We start from the raw sequence: 19,773 nt of genomic DNA on the forward strand, positions 1-19,773 counted from the left end.
TTCGCAAGGCAATTTTGATGTTTAAACAAAAAAGATTTACTTACAGTTTTAATGAATTTTATATAACACAAAAAATAAAAAATATAATAAAACATAAACACAAGAAAAAATAAAATAAAAAAAAACAAAATAAAAATTAAGTATTGTGTTTTTTTTTTTTTTCAATCTAGATAGTAATTTATTTATTCAAACAATTAAAAACAAAAAAAACACATCTTATAAATAAAACACCTCCTCCAATGCGTCACATCGAGGCAAGGTGCCCAACAGGCTGGCAGCATTACCCCTCTGAATCGCCAGGCTAAGCCAGGCCAGGCTGGCCAGGCTGGCTAGTATTGTGTTTATATTTAAACACAAAAAAAATATGGGAATGTGCGTTAATTTACAATAATAACGTCCATGGAATGTTGGAGATACCAATTTAATTGTATGTAACACTTACGTCATCAAACGGCTAGCAATGGCGGCTTTTCATAGGATTGAGCATGAGCATACCTTGTTTTGTGGTGCCATGTATTTTTTACAACGCAGATTTTGCGTGATAATAGTTTTTGTGGTTGGCAGTGTATAAAATTTTCTGATTTATCTTAAGTTTACAGGTGTTCAGGCGATTTAACATGTGTTTCAATTTCGGGAACAGAAATTAAAAATACTTATTTTATTATCAAGATCAAAGCAAATGGAATTCTAATCTTCTTACCTCAGTGGGAAACAGGCGTGAGAGTTTATGTATGTAACAATTCCATACGTGTACGAATAAAAGATTGAGGACAAAACTTTTTTGAGTTTTTCAAAACCAGCCAGATGCGAGTTGGATTCAAGGAGGGTTTCAAATGTTATTTTCGAATAGGTAAGTATTTTCAATTAAATATAAATTTAAGGATAGTTTTACGTAGTATTTACCTATCAATGAATAAATAATTCTTTAATGCACAAATAACTTAAAGGCCAGGTACAAACGCATAAAATAAGCGCAATAGACGGCCTTAATGCTAAACCGCTAAACCGCAATTTCCTACCTAAGCCAAATGTATTCCTATTTTGCTATCCGTGTGTGATTAAGGGAACTGCACTCCAAACAAGAAAAACAATTACTTAACCTTTAACCAAACCACGTAACACACACAATCGCACTTTCCCAATCAAAAGGAACCAAAATGTTTCAAAAAACTCCAAACTTCAATGAAACGATTTGCTTTTCCAACTGTGGGGGCAAAAGATTAAACCAGTTTTTACCAGTTGAGACCTGTTTGAGGCTGTTTAAAGCAGTTTAAATCAATGAGGGTTGCAACAATGTGAACTTTGACCGCAAGCCTGGTAGGTAACGTTTATTGGGAAAGTTTGCGTTTTAAAGTTTTGGGGCAAAGTATAAGCGATGGGTGGCTCATTTTAAGGGTGTACTAGGAAGAAACAACTTTCCTAGTAAGTGTAATGATTGGAGCACTGGGCAAACGCATCATATTTTAGATACACACATAACACATAACATAACCTCACGAGCATTTTCCTAATCACTTTACTGTCACGACACGAATTCATAATCATTTTTTCGCAATAAAATTGGTATTACCGTTTGCAGATGGTCAGCATGTAACATTAGGTCTACATTTTTAGTTATTTAAATTATTACATACAAATAGTAATATAAAATAAAATTGATAAACTAAATGTCAATCATTAGGTACATTAATTATGAAATAATAATAAAATGATTTACAATGTCATTATCCAAATAACACATCACAAAAAAACAAATAACACACAAAAAAGAGAAAAAAGAAAAAAGAAAAACAATGACGAAACATCTAACGATTCATTCGATCGTAGATCGTAGTAGGCAGCATGGGATCTCCTACCACTGACTACATCTGCAGAGCGTGTGGTAGATTTTGCCGCTTTCGTATAACTTTTATGTTCCCATTAACAGAACAGCGGGAAATTCATGACGCCGATGGAACCGAGAATTGCCAATAGTGATGTCTGATAGACAAATAAACGTCAAATTAGTGATGTTCTAGTTTAATTGGTTTCGCTTCATTTCACTCTAATGTATTTTATAAATAACTAGCGACCCGTCCCGGCTTCACTCGGGTGCAATGCTGAGGAAAAAATGAAATTATTAACGACATCACATTAAAAACCTCAAAAATAACAGTATTTCTCCACTATTTACAACTAAATATTTATGTTAATGTGTCTATATTTTAATGTTGTAAATGTATATGTGTGTCGTAGATTTTACCTAAATAACCTTTTTTATTATTATTATTTAATGGATGTTATTATACATATAAACCTTGAATCACTCTATCTATTAAAAAAACCACATCAAAATCCGTTGCGTAGTTTTAAAGACTTAAGTGTACATAGGGATATAGGGACAGAAAAAGCGACTTTGTTTTATACTATGTAGTGATATTTAAAACATATGACTAAGAATATTAAAATAAAGTAACCAAACATGTCAACGTAAATGAACCAGTCGCACATAGTGATTTATTGTTAAACGTGTCCCTTCTAGGAATCGAATCTAGGACCTCCGGTTCGTGAGCTCAACTCCCAACCACTAGTCCACAGAGGCCGGTACCCATTAGTCATTAGATGATTCTCTCTACGTGTCTGTAACTTGAAGCAAGTACCGGGAATGCAGAGAATGGTGGTGGTGGTACCTGCGACTGAGGTCGCCTCAGTTTGAATGCTATTATTTGACCGCGGGTCACTACTTACCTTTCGCGACTATAGCTACTGTCAAACATTACATTTCAAACACTTAGGTACACAGCATTTAGAGCAGCTATACCTAATTAGTCTACATTTAGGTGCTGATTCCTGTACACACCACCTAATTTTATTTCAAGTTATACCTGTCATTTTCTTATCAGCTGAAAAAGAAAAGGACGGGTAATCGTTAGGCATAAAATTTATGGGACGCGTCAAGTTTAGATGCGTCAATAGAGGAAGGGGAAGACCAAGAAGAGCTTACATGGAACAGATTAAAGAAAAGGTTAACGTCGTGTCTTATAGGGAAGTCAAGGAATTGGCCTTTGATAGACTGGAATGGAAAATGCTACACCGACAAGAGCGTGGCTCTTAAATTGATGATGATGATGTCAAGTTTAGGCAGAAAAGAAGCCCTTCCAAAATGTTATATTGCCCAATAACACAACATAAATAGCCTATATAATGTTCCACTGCTGAGCACAGGCCTCTCCGATTGGCCAATAACCCGATAGAATTAAGTTGACAGCACACGTCAAACGGGTTGCACTATGAGCGAGATGCCTACTTTATTCGCCCGGGTTATTCATTCATTTTTAACCTTAAAATAAAATTAGGATGTGTTTGCAGTTAATCGCCTTTAATATCACATAAGCGCTTTTTTGCCTCCCGAGGGTAAAAATCAGCGTATCCTAGATTTTATGTACTCTATTGGTATCTATTCAGTGGCGGAGGACAGGAGTCCTAGTATGGCTTTGTAATAGACTACTCTGGGCGCCATCCCGCTAGCGTCAGACGGAGTACTGCGGAGCGGAAGGCAAGAGGGAAACCACTGCCCTATTTTTCCCTAAAAAGTAGCATGGAAATTACTGCACCGATTGCTACCTTCCCCAAATAAACTATAGATGGCGCTGTTCAGTGTTGCCTTCGTTTAAACTTCTAATTTCATGTATAACAGACATGCATCTGTTATCCTTGTATTTGGGTTTATGATGACCCTTGTTATTACAACCAGGCACAACACATCTTCCACCTATTACTATTCTGATCGAAATAAAGAGTAGCAATATAGGTAGCATCAAAATTCTATTAATATGTGATCCAAATATCAAGCAACGTTATATTTTTGAATATTATGTACAGTCATGAGCAATATCATGTACCCACTTTAGAACCCTGTCGCACTATCACTTCACTTCACTTTTTAAAGTTTATGGCTGCATCGTTTAGAAACGATGATTCTGCCAACGTCAAGGTACCGAAGAAAAAAAAACAGTACAAAAAAATAATAATAAAAAAAATTAAAAAGAAATTAGTCGGTAGGTTAATTTAAATTATACTTACTAAAGACTGTTCGGTGGGAAGTCCAATGATGTAGTCCAGAAGAAGTCGCACTATCATATTTGACATTTAATGAGACTTACGGTTTAATTTGTCAAAAAAGTTAATGTGACATGGTTTCAAAGTGTACACATATTAGTACTCGTGACCGTACTTATAATAAACGTTTCTTTCTTTCTTCTTTTCTTTCTTTACTCCGAGCAAAGAGAAAATAGGTAATTATCCCGTTACAAATGTTTAAAATTGTACAACGCAATCTATATTGTTTTTGAAGAACGTAGCCTGGCGTAGGTTTTTTTTTTTGACGTGACTTATTGTAGATTTGCCGCAGATGGCATTAACTACTTGGCCGGACAAATGGGGAGCGCTGAAGGCTCTCACCCGGTGTTGAGCGTAGGCTAGGCGGGAATCATCATAAACTGCCTATATACGTCCCACTGCTGGGCACAGGCCTCCCCTCAATCAACCGGAGGGGGTATGGAGCATACTCCACCACGCTGCTCCACTGCGGGTTGGTGGAGGTATTTTTTACGGCTAATAGCCGGGACCAACGGCTTAACGTGCCCTCCGAAGCCCGAAATCATCTTACTTTTTCGGATAATCAGGTGATTCAAGCCTGAAAAGTCCTTACCAAACAAAGGACAGTCTCACAAAGTGATTTCAACAATGTCCCCATCGGGAATCGAACCCGGACCTCCAGATCGTGAGCCTAACGCTCTAACCACTAGACCACGGAGGCTGTTAGGAGGGAATATAATAATGAAAATAGTGTTTACAAAAAGTAAAATCACTTACCAAGGGGTCGCGCGGGAACTAAAACTATCACTCACCACTTTTCAAATGTTTGCAGTGCTATGATGTATTTTTGAGTTGTTGTGTGTACAATAGGTGTGTTTGTGTTTGTGTTTGCGGCACAACGGAATTGAATAACGTCAGCGGTTTAAACAAAAACAAAATTGCGGGGTGCGGAAAAGTTAGAAGACGCGGATTGTAGTCATTTTGAAACAAATTTTGAAATTGGCAACAAAAAAGTTACGTCGCTCGCCAGAGGGCGCTGCAGTAGTGATACAACAGGTAAAAAATAATGCGATAACGTTAAAAATAAATAACGCTAATAATGGGTGTTAATACCCTCATTTAAAACAGACTATATTATATAGCTAGGTAGATATACTATATAGGTAGAAAACACGTCTTAATTATGTACCACACTGACCAAATACTTCGTCTGTATGTAACCCGTCTAATTAAAATGTTATTCCTTTGTGAGAATACGCAGCCAAATTAACTTACTCCGCAACACGTTGACTGTAATTACAAAGTTCTACCGAGTTATATCTTAAAGGAAATTGTTACAAGGAAGTTTTTCCACGTCAAGTTTATGATACCTAATTACGACCTGATTTACTGATAGAATAATCACTACATAGTATAAAACAAAGTCGCTTTTTCTGTCCCTATATCCCTATCCGCTTAAATCTTTAAAACTACGCAACCGATTTTGATGCGGTTTTTTAATAGATAATCACTCTATCTTCAACGTTCTCAAGAGGAAGGTTTATAATGTATAATAATATCCATTAAATAGTGGAGAAATACTATTATTTTTGAGGTTTTTAATGTGATGTCGTAAATAATTACATTTTTTCCTCAGCATTGCATCCGAGCGAAGCCGGGGCGGTTCGCTAGTTTTAATATAAAAAACGGAGGTGAGAATAAAGGGAGACATAAAAGGAAATGCTGTTTGAGGTTATTTGTTTCGTAAGAATTTTATTTAGTTTTATATCTGTCTTTATGTAGTAATCAGAATTTCATAATTTATCTTGAACCTAGTCCACGACCCAAATGGTTTAGAAGTTAGGTTGGAAGAGACGTGCATACATACATACATAGCGGTCAAACACATAACCCTATTTTTGCTCTGACGCGGTCGGGTAAATAAGGGCAAAACAAACTCATAACAACACGGTTTTCTATCTTTACAATACAAAAACAATTGTAACTAAACTAACTGACTAAATAACGTTTACATTTCAAAAAACTAATGAGTTTTTTGACTACTTTTAACTATTCGACAAGCTGTAGTAATATGAAGTTAAAATGACAAGCTTTAGTAGCAAGTTATAATGCAGCTTGTCGAGTAGTTAAAAGAAAGCATCAACACAATCTCTGAAAATAGAAATTCAAACTTTAAAACCAGTGACGTTTCAAACACTGAAAAAGTACATAGAGGCGTAATATGATACAATTTATGCTAATGAACACTTGAAACGAACTTACACTAGTAATAAAATAAAATGGTGGCCTACTTGGAACACTTCCAAAAGATGTAGCAGCGAGGTAGCTTATTATGAGGACGACTTTGTAACGTTATTACGACATTCGAAGAAGACCAAGAAGGACTTACATTGACCAAATTGGAGATGTCCTTAGAAAAGGTTTAATAGATCTAATCTGAACCGGCGTGCGTGCGGCGGCGTGCGGCGTGCGGGCGTGTGGTGAATGTGGAGGAAGCAAGAGGTATTCTATACTCTCTGCTTACCCCGGTGAGAGATAGGCGTGAATTTATGTATGTATGTAAGGCTCCGGTCAAGTAGTTAATGCCATTTATGACAAATCTGCAACAAGTCATGTCAAATAAAAGAAGGTATGTAATGTAAGGGGATGGTATTTGGTAAAAGGAGGAAGACCTAAAAGGACTTACAGTCATGAGCAATATAATGTATCCACTTTAGGACTCTGTCGCACTAACATATTTGACATTTAGTGAGACCACAGTTCAATTTGTCAAAAAAGTTAATGTGACATGGTACCAAAGTGTATACATATTAATGCTTGTGACCGTAATTGACCAATATGGGGATGTCCAAAAAAAAAAAGGATTGATGAATGTGGAGTAAGTAAGAGAAGTATGTCATGATCGAAGCAAATCGAATGCCATAGTGAATTTATGTATGTATTACCTACGGTGTGCGAAAACACATTACTTCGGTTTGCACTTGTTACTTACAAGGTATTCTCACACCCTCATATCGAAACATTCTCTTCATTTCCTTTAGTGACTGTTCTCTGACTTTCTCGTTTGTTTACCTATCTATCTATATTAATAATATTATGAATACGAAAGTAACTCATGTATTATGTTTACTTCCATACCAATAATATCGACTTAACATCGGTTCTCATAATAAAGAGCCGGTGTGCCATCGTGGGGAGTTTCGGAATCAATTAAAAATTAATTAAATGCCCTTGTTGCCGTCCTAGTTTGGCAGGTTTGCCACTCATCGCGTATTCTTGGCACAACTCCAGGCTTCATAGGCCGATGTGGTCCGCAACCGCACCCTACAACGCGGTAGAAAATATCTTAAAAGTATAAAATGTGTGAAAAGCATCGACGCACGAAGGACGTAATATACGATCCCGACGAGCCGATTACTCTAGCTATAGCGGCGGCCAATCAGCTCGCGACAACACTTCAGAACCCCGATACCGACAGGTTTAGTACGATTTATACTGAACCAAGAACGGTCTCCGTGGTCCTGTGGTTTGAGCGTGAGGCTCACGATTTGGAGGTCCCGGCGGGGACATATTACAAAAATAATTTTGTCATCCCTGGTTTGGTTCGCTCATTACAGGCTGAACACCTGATTGTCTGAACGGAAGATGATCCGTGTATCGGAAGGCACATTTAGCCGTTGGTCCCGGTTACTACTTACTGATGTAAGCTAGTAGTCGTTACATGAGTCATAGGGGCCTTTGGCGGCTCAATAATGACCATGACACTAGGGTTGATGGGGTTGGTAATTGACCTCACAACCCACACAACAAAAAAAGAATAACCCATTGGGGCAAGTCCGGCACCGGGGTACGAACCGGCGCTCTCCATTTGAGAAGGTGACAATGTGTGTATTTGTAGAACGAATGCCTCTACTATGTGCTATTGTGATAAACATAACAATATTATTGATGAATATTTATTTAAAGATATTTATCTAATGAATCCTTTGTTCTCACTAGTTCGATTCATTAGTTCGATCGTCGAACTAGTGAGAATTATTTTTCTCATTAGTTCGATCGTCGAACTAGGTCGAAGCTAAAGCGAGTAAGAGTATTATAATATGTGTTCGGGGTAAAGCGGGACAAGGTAAGGTAAAGATTTTTGTATGGAGTGCCCGAGTTGTGATATATAATATGCTAAGGCACGAGTATAATTATGTAACTTAACATGACGGAAACGTGAAATACTAATTATATTATACAAAAATCAAATTACTTTAAGCCCGTGGTAGCTCAGTTGATAGAACGCTTGCCTCTCACTTTGAGGTCGCAAGTTGGAATCCAGCACAGGCCTAAACCAATGCGTGTCGAATTTATTTCCGAATTCATGTTTGGATAATATATGATTATCACGTGCTCAGCTGTGAAGGAAAACATCGTGAGGAAACCCATATTCCCGAGAAATGCATTTTCGGAGGTATGTGACGTAACCTGTATTGGGCCGGTTTTCCCTTCACGGGTTGGAAAGTTAAACAGGCAGTCGCTTCTGTGAAAAACCGGACTTGTCAAATCTTCAGGTTAGATAAGCGGACCATGTGAAAAACGAGATAATGTTAGGGAGATGTTGAATTTATCAATCAATCAAAAATGCTTTATTGCACAACGACATATACAAAGGACATAAACATACGAATAAAATAAGCACAATAGGCGGCTTATTGCTAAACAGCAATTTCTGCCAGGCAACCTTAGGGTGAAAGAAGTTTATGCATTGGAGCACGGGATGGGACGCGAATTACTTTAAGTACATGCGAAATTGTTTACGACTATTGATCACAATAAAATTGTTCCATGCAATTTAACATTAAGCAAATGCATTCCTTACAGAAATGCTGTTCTAGAAGTGTTTCACAAAATCAAAATAAATTCTATTTAAATCAAATTAAACACGCCTATAACTCTAATCTAATCAATTGTTAGAGAACTGTGAAATTAGGTTGGACTTTCACTTCAATTTACAATTAATTGCAAAAAGATTTCCTTCTAGCAATTCTACACTGGTGTTATAAATTTTGTCTGTCATTTTATCCATTCTGACGGTATTATAATGTCGTTTTGTCGATTGCTGCCGATATGTGAACCCAAATAAGTCATGTTGTCCTTTTAAAAAAAAATTACCCTCTCCGGTTGATTGAGAGGAGGCCTGTGCCCAGTAGTGGGACGTATATAGGCTATTTATGTCAAAATACGAACAAAATCACGTGGCACGCATGTTATCCATTTCGACAACAAGGCCTTTTTACCCCCCCTGGAATCAGCAGGCACCCTTGTCTTGTCTAGCCTCCGCCTTCCCTTCCTCCTCCTTTTTTTTAATGGCACATAAGTTATTGAAATATTTTACCATTTGCAGATAATAAATTGCATAATGCATAAACAGCACACGTCCCACTGCTGGGCATAGGCCTCCCCTCAATCAACCGGAGGGGGTATGAAGCATACTCCACCACGCTGCTCCACTGTGTTGGTGGAGGTGTTTGGGCTAGTAGCCCGCCGGGACCAACAGCTTTACGTGCCTTCCGAAGCACGGAATCATTTTACTTTTTCAAGCCTCCAATGTCCTTACTAAACAAAGGACAGTCTCACAAAGTGATTTCGACAATGTCCCCATCGGGAATCGAACTCGGACCTCCAGATCGTGAGCCTAACGCTCGAACCACTACACCACGGAGGTTGTAATAGATAATAAATTATTGAATAAAATTTTATAATAGCAGTGTAGCAGTACCAGTACTATCGCCAATACTTTAAGCTGAGAAGATAATAAAAATAATTATTCGCACCAAATTCGTTTGGAAGAAGAATCGGACATTCGATACCGTAACGAAGTTGTCTTCACAGAAAAACTAAAAGGTTCTGGGACAAGTTATAAGCTCATAGCGATCTGTAGGATTAAAAAAGTTCTCATATCCCAGATTTAAACGCGGTAAGAACCCGTCATTATGTTTTTAATGATAATAACCGCGTAAACTTAAAACACTGTAAGTATCAAAGCAATTCGTCTAAAAAAGCAATATTGCTTTTGGACATTTTCTGGCATTACGCACTTACTTTTTTATGCGCAAATGTCAAATAGACCCTGATATGCATAGATTAAACAATAATATCCGCTACCTATAGAAGGGGCACCCCGCACCGATCCTAGTTACCTCACCTCACCCCCTATATAGCTTAGATATGCGTGAACAAAAACGTACGATAAAGTGCAAAAGTCCAATCAGTTTCTTGCAAAGTAATAAATTAGCTGGTTGCACTTAAGACCTTCTGGTTACATATCGTTTCTGTCATAGACAAAAACACCTACAAATATGTAAATTTTATAATTATAAAAACTAATGGTTCATAATTTCACCAATAAAACTGCACTTTTGCTCTTTGATTGTACCTTATACGTGGACGAATCTTCATGTGTGTGTAGCGTCTGTGTAAGGAGCTTTTTAAGGAGTGTTTGGTACGAGTATGTGCTTTGAGTGAGCGTAGACCAAGCGGAAAAATGCTCGCGCTATTACGAGCATTTTCTCGATTTTTCTTGGGAGGAAGAAAATCAGGTTATGAGGTTACTCCATACCAATATAAAAATTAACAAGCGGTGAACGTGAGTATAGTAATTGACAGCCAAGCAAAATTGAATCCAATTATTAAATTGTTTGATTGAACTGTGCTTCCACGCGTTCCCGCTTGTTTTTTTAATGGAAAGGCGGTTAATATTTAAAACATGATGACATTTTAGGGCTTCGTAAAATCTCGCACATAATGATGACGATTTTCGCAGAAGAAAAACAACATTAATGAAGTTTGACACATATAAAAATAGAGCTGTCCTTCACTTGCGATCAGTACAAGAAAGAGATAAAGATAGTTTTAGAACTGTTGAATCAAAATAATTGCGTCTGCTAGACGGCTCGTCTCCGGGCCGCGGAGGTCCGTGTTGCTCTATGCGGTTGGTAGATGCATAGAACTTCAATGTATAATTCTATTAAAAGTTATTTCTTGATAAAATGTTAATAATACTTATATAATTTATACTAGAGTACTTACATATAATATGTTACATAAATTGTTGAGTAGATAATTGGTTAAGGCTTATTGTATGAATGTAAATTCTGACCACTTAATAAATGTTATGCTAAGTTGCTGTGCCCCAGCAGGGCGTCACAATGTACCTACCAGATCTTGTATACCGCCTATGTAAAACAGTGACTTGCAATAAATGACTATGATTATGTCGCTCGCTTCTCAACACATTTTACACCACACATAAAAGAGTGCCCACAGTATAAATTACAAGAATTAGTTTATTTTGCCTACTTCCACAGTCTAATGTCGTACGGCATCTTGCTGTGGGGTCATGCTGCAGATATGAACAGCATTTTTGTTCTGCAAAAGCGAGCCATTCGGGCGATTTACAAATTGGGACCCAAGATGTCACTTAGAAATAAATTTAAAGAAATTAATATTTTAACTTTGGCATCACAATATATCTTTGAAAACTTAATATATGTAAAAAAACATATAGGATTATTTGCAAAAAATAGCGATCGGCACATTGTTAATACCAGGAACAAAAATAAACTTGCTTTACAAGTCAGTCGATTACATAAGATTACTAAATCTTTTAAGGGGCAATGTATACGTTTTTACAATAAGATTCCCATTGACATTCAGAATTTGCCTTTCAACTGTTTTAAGACAGTAGTTAAACAAAAACTTTACAAAAAAGGTTATTATAAAGTTAGTGATTATTTAGAAGATATGAATGCATGGGATTAACTGTCTGAGAACTGATATTAGGCAGCTAAATTACTCAATTGTATACCAATATTTTATGTTTTTTTTTTTAAAGAACGTCTAGGGCCCTGTGCCGAGGTTTTTCTTGCAGCTTCTTTTCCCCGGCTATACAGGTTGTGAGAAGCTGCAGTAGTTTTAGGCGGATGAGACGTTCGTTATGTAAAATTGACGATTCAAAGTGTAACTATGTTACCTACTGAATAAAGATATTTTTGAATTTGAATTTGAATTTGAATTTGAATTTGAATACGATTTTTTTCCTAATCCCCGTCACGTAACACCTGTAGACGGTATCGAATATTATTTTCCTCAACTGGATGAAACTTTATACTAATAACTAGATGTCGCGTGGTTCGCTCGCAGCAAGCTGCTCGCGTGTCTTGTTTTCCCGCCATTTTTTTACCGCGATAGAATTTGACCAAGACTAAAATAGGTCTCGTGAAATCAAAAAAGTTCTAGGTGCAATAGTTTTGCCAGGCCGTAGGGTGTCTCCCTGATGCGGAGCAGTTTTCCAAGATGACGTTCCGATCACACCCCTATACATCAATTTTAGCTCTGACACATTTTCTGGAAAAACAAAATTTTGTATGGCGGCCATCTTGTTTTTCGGCCATTTTGTTTTTTTTTCACTGGCGATTAAATTTGACTAAGATTTAAATAGGTTTCGTGAAAACAAAAAAGTTCCAGATGCGATAATTTCGCCAGGCCGTAGGGTGTATCCCTGATGCGGAGCAGTTTTCGAAAACCTGGAAGTATACCCGTACTCTACATGACGTTCCGATCAAAACCCTCATACATAATTTTTATCCCAGAGGCAATTTCAGGAAAAACTAAAAATTTGTATGGCGGCCATCTTGTTTTTCCGCCATTTTGATTTTTTTTCACTCACGATAGAATTTGATTAAGATTTAAATAGGTTCTGTGAAAAAATAATCGTTCCAGGTGCGATAGTTTTGCCAGGCCGTAGGGTGTCTCCCTGATGCGGAGCAGATTTGAAGAAAGAGAAGTGTCTCCATACTCAACAAGACACTCCGATTACACTCCCATACACAATTTTTACCCTTGAGACATTTTCCGGAAAAACTAAATTTTGTATGGCGGCCATCTTGTTTTTCCGCCATTTTGATTTTTTTTCACCCACAATAGAATTTGACCAAGATTTAAATAGGTTTTGCGAAAAAAAAAAATGATCCAGGTATAATAGTTGCGCCAGACTGTAGGGCGTCTCCCTGATGCGGAGCAGTTTTCCAAGATTTGGGATTTTTCCCATACTCACCGGGAGGTCCCGATCACACCCCCCATACATCATTTTGACCCCCCGACGCTCCTTCTGGGAGAACAATTATGTCAGTGAGTCAGTCAGTCAGTCAGTCAGTCAGTCAGTGGGTCTCCAGCTATATATAATATAACTAGATGTCGCGTGGTTCGCTCGCAGCAAGCTGCTCGCGTGTCTTGTTTTCCCGCCATTTTTTTACCGCGATAGAATTTGACCAAGACTTGAATAGGTCTCGTGAAATCAAAAAAGTTCTAGGTGCTATAGTTTTGCCAGGCCGTAGGGTGTCTCCCTGATGCGGAGCAGTTTTCCAAGATGACGTTCCGTTCACACCCCTATACATATTTTTTACACCCGAGACATTTTCTGGAAAAACAAAAATTTATATGGCGGCCATCTTGTTTTTCGGCCATTTTGTTTTTTTTTTCACTGGCGATAAAATTTGACCAAGACTTTAATAGGCTTCGTGAAAACAAAAAAGTTCCAGGTGTGATAGTTTCGCCAGGCTGTAGGGTGTCTCCCTGATGCGGAGCAGCTTTCGAAGATCGAAAAGTATTTCCATACTCAACATGATGTTTCGATCACATTCCTCATACATCATTTTTACCCCGAGGCATTTTCGGGAAAAACGAAAATTTTGTATGGCGGCCATCTTGTTTTTCCGCCATTTTGGTTTTTTTTCAGTAAGGATTGGATTTGACCAGGATTTAAATAGGTTTTGTGAAAAAATAATCGTTCCAGGTGCGATAGTTTCGCCAGGCCGTAGGGTGTCTCCCTGATGCGGAGCAGATTTCAAAAATCGAGTAGTATTTCAATATCCAACTTGACACTCCGATTACATTCCTATACATCATTTTTACCTCCGAGACATTTTCTGGAAAAACGAAATTTTGTATGGCGGCCATCTTGTTTTTCGGCCATTTTGATTTTTTTTCACCGACAATAGAATTTGACCAAGATTTAAATAGGTTTTGCGAAAAAATAATTGATCTAGGAATAATAGTTGCGCCAGACCGTAGGGTGTCTCCCTGATGCGGAGCAGTTTTCCAAGATCTGGGATTTTTCCCATACTCAACGGGAGGTCCTGATCACACCCCCCATACATCATTTTTACCCCCCGACGCTCCTTCTGGGAGAACAACCCTGTCAGTGAGTCAGTCAGTGAGTCAGTCAGTCAGTGGGTTTGTAGCTATATATATTATAACTAGATGTCGCGTGGTTCGCTCGCAGCAAGCTGCTCGCGTGTCTTGTTTCCCGCCATTTTTTTACCGCGATAGAATTTGACCAAGACTTGAATAGGTCTCGTGAAATCAAAAAAGTTCTAGGTGCTATAGTTTTGCCAGGCCGTAGGGTGACCCCTGATGCGGAGCAGTTTTCCAAGATGATGTTCCAATCACACCCCAATACATCATTTTTACCTCTGAGACATTTTCTGGAAAAACAAAAATTTGTATGGCGGCCATCTTGTTTTTCGGCCATTTTGTTTTTTTTTCACTGGCGATAAATTTGACCAAGACTTTAATAGGCTTCGTGAAAACAAAAAGTTCCAGGTGCGATAGTTTTGCCAGGCCGTAGGGTGTCTCCCTGATGCGGAGCAGTTTTTGAAGGTCGGGAAGTATTTCCAAACTCAACATGATGTTTCGATCACATTCCTCATACATCATTTTTACCCCCGAGGCATTTTCGGGAAAAACGAAAATTTCGTATGGCGGCCATCTTGTTTTTCCGCCATTTTGGTTTTTTTTCACCGGGGATTGAATTTGACCAAGATTTAAATAGGTTTCGTGAAAAAAATATTGCTCTAGGTTTTATAGTTTTGCCAGGCCGTAGGGTGTCTCCCTGATGCGGAGCAGTTTTCGAAGATTGAGAACATTTTCCGTACTCGACAAGACACTTGGATTACAATCCCATATACACTTTTTACCCCCGAGACATTTTCTGGAAAAACGAAATTTTGTATGGCGGCCATCTTGTTTTTCCGCCATTTTGATTTTTTTTCACCCACGATAGAATTTGATCAAGATTTAAATAGGTTTTGCGAAAAAATAATTGATCTAGGTATAATAGTTGCGCCAGACTGTAGGGTGTCTCCCTGATGCGGAGCAGTTTTCCATGATCTGGAAGTTTTCCCATACTCACCGGGAGGTCCCGATCACACCCCCCATACATCATTTTCACCACCCGACGCTCCTTCTGGGAGAACAACCCTGTCAGTGAGTCAGTGAGTGAGTCAGTCAGTGGGTTTGTAGCTATATATATTATAACTAGATGTCGCGTGGTTCGCTCGCAGCAAGCTGCTCGCGTGTCTTGTTTTCCCGCCATTTTTTTACCGCGATAGAATTTGACCAAGACTAAAATAGGTCTCGTGAAATCAAAAAGTTCTAGCTGCTATAGTTTTGCCAGGCCGAAGGGTGTCTCCCTGATGCGGAGCAGTTTTCCGAGATGACGTTCCGATCACACCCCTATACATCACTTTTACTTCCGAAACATTTTCTGGAAAAACAAAATTTTGTACAGCGCCCATCTTGTTTTTCCGCCATTTTGATTTTTTTTTTTCACCGGCGATAAAATTTGACCAAGATTTAAATAGGTTTCGTGAAAACAAAAAAGTTCCAGGTGCGATAGTTTTGCCAGGTCGTAGGGTGTCTCCCTGATGCGGAGCAGCTATCGAAAACCCAGACGTATTTTCATACTCGACATGACGTTCCGATCACATTCCTTTACATCATTTTTACCCCCGAGGCATTTTTAGGAAAAACTAAAAATTTGTATGGCAGCCATCTTGATTTTCCGCCATTTTGTTTTTTTTGACCGGGTATAAAATTTGACCAAGATTTAAATAGGTCTTGTGGAAAAATAGTTCCAGGTGTGATAGTTTTTCCAGGCTGTAGGGTGTCTCCCTGATGCGGAGCAGTTTCCGAAGATCAAGAAGTATTTACATACTCAACATGACCTTCCGATTACGCTCCCATACATTGCTTTTGCTCCCGAGACATTTTCTGAAAAAACAAAATTTTGTATGGCGGCCATCTTGTTTTTCCGCCATTTTGATTTTTTTCCACTCACGATCGAATTTGACCAAGATTTAAATAGGTTCTGTGAAAAAATAATTGTCCCCGGTGCGATAGTTTTGCCAGGCCGTAGGGTGTCTCCCTGATGCGGAGCAGTTTTCCATGATCTGGAAGTTTTCCCATACTCACCGGGAGGTCCCGATCACACCCCCCATACATCATTTTCACCACCCGACGCTCCTTCTGGGAGAACAACCCTGTCAGTGAGTCAGTGAGTGAGTCAGTCAGTGGGTTTGTAGCTATATATATTATAACTAGATGGTGCTAAGTGCGCTCGCTGCTAAAGCAGCTTCGCGGGCGTTGTACGTGGATTGACGTTTTCGTATAGTTTGTTTCGCATCACAGATTTGTAATAACTATTAAGACAGACACAAAAAGAAATAAAAAAAATGTGTAGGATATTGTTGGTTTATTTTATGTTATCAAAAAATAAAAATATAAAATTATATTCTCTCTCTCTCCCTTGCATTGTTCCCATATGGTGGTGGGGTCTTTTTTCCGAGTCTTTTCCTTCCACTTCGCTCTGTTGGATGTATCGTCTGCGGAAACATTGCAGGAACAAAGATCTTCTTTGATGACATCTGCTTCTTTGCCTTCTGTATTTCCTGTTAAAAATAAAATAATATTAATTTATTTATAATAACGTATATTTATAATAACGTATAGATATAATATCCTTTTCTTAGTCGATAGCGATACGTTTTTGCCAAAGTGGTCGTGGTCGTCATGTAACGTACCTAGATTCTTGTCACTATCACTATTGATTGCTGGCTGTCACACTGCTGCATTCATTGAAGAAGCTACCGACATCAGGCTTGGTTGATATAATACTATTGTATTAATAATCTCCTACGCAGTTTTTTGCCTTCTGCATTTCCTATAAATAAAATACATATTAAATATTATATATAATTAAATATTATATATAATTTCTTTTCCTTGGTCGATAGCGATACGTCTTTGCCAAAATAGTCGTGGTCGTCATGTAACGTACCTCGATATCTTGTAACTTTTGATTGCTGGCTGTCACACTGCTGCGTGCATTGAAGAACTTCAGGCTTGGTCGATTTTATTTTATTGCAATCATAATCTCCTACAAAGTTTATTGCATAAATAAAATACATATTAAATATTATATATAATTAAATATTATATATAATTTCTTTTCCTTGGTCGATAGCGATACGTCTTTGCCAAAATAGTCGTGGTCGTCATGTAACGTACCTCGATATCTTGTAACTTTTGATTGCTGGCTGTCACACTGCTGCGTGCATTGAAGAACTTCAGGCTTGGTCGATTTTATTCTATTGCAATCATAATCTCCTACAAAGTTTATTGCACTCTGCATTTCCTGTGAATAAAATATACAGGGTGTTAGTGACATTGTAACGAATACTGATGGGGATGATTCAGACCATGATTCTGAGTTCATATCAAGTGGAATTTTCCGTCGCAAAATTCATGATTTTTTTTTAGTTATTTTAAATTATTTTCAATTCTATACTTTTGCGATGAAAAATTCCACTTGATATTAACTCAGAATAATCAGGTGAATCATCCCCCTCTGTATTCGGTACGATGTCACTTACACCCCGCACAAGTACATACTGTAGCCATACAAGTAGGTAAGGGTGTTAGTGACACCGTAACAAATACTGAGGAGGATGATTCAGACCATAATTCTGAGTTGAAATCAAGTGGAATTTTCAGTCGGAAAATTCATGAAAATTTTTGTTTTTTTTTAAGTTATTTTCTGTTCCATACTTTTGCGACGGAAAATTCCACTTGATATCATCTCATAATCATGGTCTCCATCATCCCTCAAAGTTTTCGTTACGATGTCACTAACACCCTGTATATTACATTTTTTTTCCTTAGTCTATAGCGATACGTTTATGTCAAAGTGGTCGTGATCGTCATGTAACGTACCTCGACATCTTGTTACTTTTGATTGCTGGCTGTCACACTGCTGCATTCTTTGAATGAGCGGCCAACATCAGGCTTGGTTTATATAATACTATTGTATTAATGATCTCCTATGCAGTTTTTTGCCTTCTGCATTTCCTGTAAATAAAATATATAATTAAATATTATATGTAATTTATTTTCCTTAGTCGATAGCAATACGTTTTTGCCAAAATAGTTGTGGTCGTCATGTAACGTACCTCGATATCTTGTTACTTTTGATTGCTGGCTGTCACACTGCTGCATTCATTGAAGGAGCTGGCAACATCAGGTTTGGTTTATATAATACTTTTGTATTAATGATCTCCTACGCAGTTTTTTGCCTTCTGCATTTCCTGTAAATAAAATATATAATTTATTTTCCTTAGTCGATAGCGATACGCTTTTGCCAAAATAGTCGTGGTCGTCATGAAACGTACCTCGATATCTTGTAACTTTTGATTGTTGGCTGTCACACTGCTGCATTCATTGAAGGGGCTGCTGACTTCAGGCTTGGTCGATTTTATTCTATTGCAATCATAAACTCCTACACAGTTTATTGCCATCTGCATTTCCTGTAAATAAAATATATAAATTTTTTTTCCTTAGTCTATAGCGATACGTTTTTGCCAAAATAGTCGTGGTCGTCATGAAACGTACCTCGATATCTTGTAACTTTTGATTGCTGGCTGTCACACTGCTGCATTCATTGAAGGGGCTGCTGACTTCAGGCTTGGTCGATTTTATTCTATTGCAATCATGAACTCCTACACAGTTTATTGCCATCTGCATTTCCTGTAAATAAAATATATATTATTTTTTTTCCTTAGTCTATAGCGATACGTATTTGCCAAAGTGGTCGTGATCGTCATTTAACGTACCTCAATATCTTGTTACTTTTGATTGCTAGCTGTGACACTGCTGCATTCATTGAAATAGCGGCCAACATCAGGCTTGGTAGTACTATTGTATTAAAATCTCCTACGCAGTTTTTAGCATTGTGCATTTCCTGTTAAAAAAAATTAATGTTAATTTATATATATTAACTTTTATTTATAAATATATACATATATATCTTAGGTGATTTCCAAACTACCCAGGAGGTACACCCAGTAGCTCGCTTTTTTTCATGTGGTTCCCCCGCTAATCGAGGCCGCATCCACCTACTTATATGAGAAGTAGGTTCTATCTAATGAGTTAGCAATAGTCATTCAATAAGCAGAGAAATGTGAAAGAAAAAGCAATTTTTAGCTAAGGAATTTAAAATAAAAAGCAATTTTCAGCAATTAGCATGCAATAAGCAAAGCAATTACTCAGTAATTGTCAAACATAAGCGAGTTGTATAATTTAAAGATATTATTGACAATAACAAACACGTACCGAGTTTGTTAATACTTACATTGAGTTATCATCGCTAAGTTGACCAAATTATTAGTACAGGTTATCACATTCACTAAATGAAAATATGTGTTTTTATCAATTGTAACAATGCTTGCATGACCTAACCAACCGTTGGTGTTGTGGACGCCAATCTTCAAGAGACAAGTGGACGGGTGTGAGGAAAACTGGCAAGATGAACACGTC

General features: G+C 37.8%; 1 long non-coding RNA gene across 3 annotated transcripts; it reads right to left on the minus strand.

Moving 5' to 3' along the window:
• Positions 1-16,526: 16,526 nt before the first annotated feature.
• LOC126381702 (uncharacterized) lies at positions 16,527-19,354 on the minus strand. 3 transcript variants are annotated; one of them, XR_007568933.1, is made up of 9 exons: positions 19,071-19,354; positions 18,850-18,984; positions 18,630-18,764; positions 18,411-18,545; positions 18,175-18,309; positions 17,470-17,596; positions 17,240-17,338; positions 16,983-17,122; positions 16,527-16,850 (listed from the first exon to the last, which is right to left on the minus strand). It is a non-coding gene; the product is annotated as an uncharacterized LOC126381702 (long non-coding RNA). The 3 variants fall into 3 exon arrangements; XR_007568932.1 differs by lacking the exon at positions 17,240-17,338 and having other exon boundaries at positions 16,530-16,850; positions 19,071-19,352; XR_007568934.1 differs by lacking the exons at positions 17,240-17,338; positions 18,630-18,764.
• Between the last annotated feature and the right edge of the window lie 419 nt (positions 19,355-19,773).

Source organism: Pectinophora gossypiella, unplaced genomic scaffold (assembly GCF_024362695.1).
Source record: "Pectinophora gossypiella unplaced genomic scaffold, ilPecGoss1.1 Pgos_88, whole genome shotgun sequence".
In the NCBI taxonomy this organism is placed as follows: domain Eukaryota; kingdom Metazoa; phylum Arthropoda; class Insecta; order Lepidoptera; family Gelechiidae; genus Pectinophora; species Pectinophora gossypiella.